The sequence below is a fragment of the Grammomys surdaster genome, unplaced genomic scaffold, assembly GCF_004785775.1.
Source record: "Grammomys surdaster isolate TR1022 unplaced genomic scaffold, NIH_TR_1.0 242, whole genome shotgun sequence".
NCBI lineage: Eukaryota > Metazoa > Chordata > Mammalia > Rodentia > Muridae > Grammomys > Grammomys surdaster.
Window position 1 is genome coordinate 4,238,484 of NW_021604687.1, and position 2,321 is coordinate 4,240,804.

Below are 2,321 nucleotides of genomic sequence, written 5' to 3' on the forward strand. Positions count from 1 at the left end.
TCTCTCTCTCTCTCTCTCTCTCTCTCTCTCTCTCTCTCTCTCTCTCTCTCTGTTTGAGCTTTGTTTCTGACTATATTTTCCCACACCCTTTGTTTTTGCAAGTTCTGTAGATGTCTGATATCAAGATGCATATAAGGCCCATTGTGTGTTTGGAAAGGAGAGTCTTGGGGCTGGTGAGATCGAGACCGCTGTGGGCCTGGGTGACCCCTGGTGATTTACACAGCCTGAGTACCTGGACTGGACTAGGGTGTAAGGCTCCAGGAGCATGAGAACTGATCCATGGAAGGTCCAATTTAACTCCTGAATGAGCTGCTTATGAATGACGAAATGGACATGCCCTGCGCTGCTTGCAGATGGTTCCCATAGCTGTCCAGGGCCCTGGAGTGTGCACCCCAGGGCAGATTCTGCCCTTACTCACGATCTGCTTCGGTGTCTTGGGAGTTTTCAGTGACTCTGGCACAGGAAAGGGATGAAGAGCAAGGCAGTAGCTGACTAGCTTTGCTGTGCAGGCTTTGTAATGCAGTTCTCTTTGGAATGCTTCAGTGATTGTAGGACCAAGACTGTATCCTCCAAAGAGCAAGCAGTAGGTGCTGAGCATATGTCAACAATAACCATGACAACAACAACCCTTTGGGTGAAACTGGCCACCTGCATTCTGAATTCTAGAGCAAGTGTACTGACAATTTTTCTGTCTTCTCAGGCAATTTGCCTTTTCAGGGGAAGTTATGTTTGAGCAAAGGGGCCTGGCAGTTCAGACTGGTTTAATAGTCTTAGCAACACCACAGAGTTGTCCAGTCTTCCCTTTCCTATTGCAGATGGGGGAGAATGATTCCAGTTTCTGGGAAACGAACTTGGTGGCTGAGGAGTCCCTTACGAATGCCTGTCAAGCATCTGTATCATTCCTTCGCATCATTCCCACAAATCTCTTCCTAGGTCTCCCTACCTGTCCCATGATTCCTTCTAAATTAATGACAGAAAGCCCCAGCTTTGGTTCATGACAATCTCCATATACACTCCCTAGGAAAACAGAGTAGGCCCCAAGGACTGACTCCAGCATGTACTGTGGCTTTGAAGATGGCAGGACCAGGGTTTGGGTTGTTCCATGGGACTTACACTGGCATATTTGAGGACAATAACATGCTGAGGGGAAAGTGAGGTTTGTTTTCCTTCCTCTGAGATCTGGAGTAAGTACATGTGATTGTAATTTTCAAGGAAAGTCCTCAAGTTCCAGATATTCTACTAAGCACAACTAAGGATGCCTCTGTCCAACCTCCTCTTTGATAAACTCCTTGGTCTTGCTTCATAACAGCCAAGCCATAAGGCAGAGGAGCGCTGTGTAGGGCAGAAGTGGCCAGAACCACCTGGCTGAGCTACTCAGCCGATCATATCTTTCTTCCTTTACGGTGACCCATTTCCTGGTTGCTGAGATGGCTTCTGAGCTGGCGTGTTGCCCAGAGGCCTGAAACAAAGGACAGGTGACACTATTTCCTGAGAATTCCCTTTCTGTCACTCCCTTACTTGGACCCCTAACTCTTGTATCCCTAAAGCCAGAACCAGAGACATATCGTTATCAGGTTCTGATCTGTGGTTCTATTTAATACTTCCAGCTGTGTACTCAGCTCTTCCCTCACAGAAGTTATTGTCTTAGGTATTGAGTTCAAAGCTGTGCTATGGAACACCATGATGAAGTTGAGCAGGCACAATTCAATTCAATTTCAAAGAGCAGGCACAATTGAAAAAGGTCTCACCTGTGTGTGACAGTTAGGAAGGGAAACCAAGAGTGCACAGACTTTGACAGGAAGTGCTTAATGTGTAAATTCCATCCTGAGACAGAGAGCAATGGAGAGAGTTGCTATCCCTGCCAGTCATGATGAACCTCCGGTCTTGGGCGATGCTCTTTGTCTTCTTATTGTATTTGACTTCAGAGTCGTTGTCTGAATTTGCAGTATGTCTGTCAAAAGACCCAGGTTATCCTTTTCCCTTCATGCTTAGGTCAAAGATTTTGGAACTCCTGAGAGAGCATTTTGCTCCTACAAATGATCAGATACTGAAGCCCCAAGTGATAGATCTGGTTCCACTGGCTCCTGGATAGAGTGCTCTTTTCCTGCCTTTTGCCATGTAGTCTGTACAATAATGGCACAGTACCAAGAGGAAGTATATCATGGCCCCACCCCACCCCGACATGTTTCTTCCCCTAGAAATCACATTTGCCCTCATCATCGTCGCCGTCATCGTCACTTGTCTTTTTCTTTCATTTGCATTATTTCCCTTCTATGCAGCGGTCAATTCCTTATAGTCACCCAAGCAGCTGGTAAAGAGTC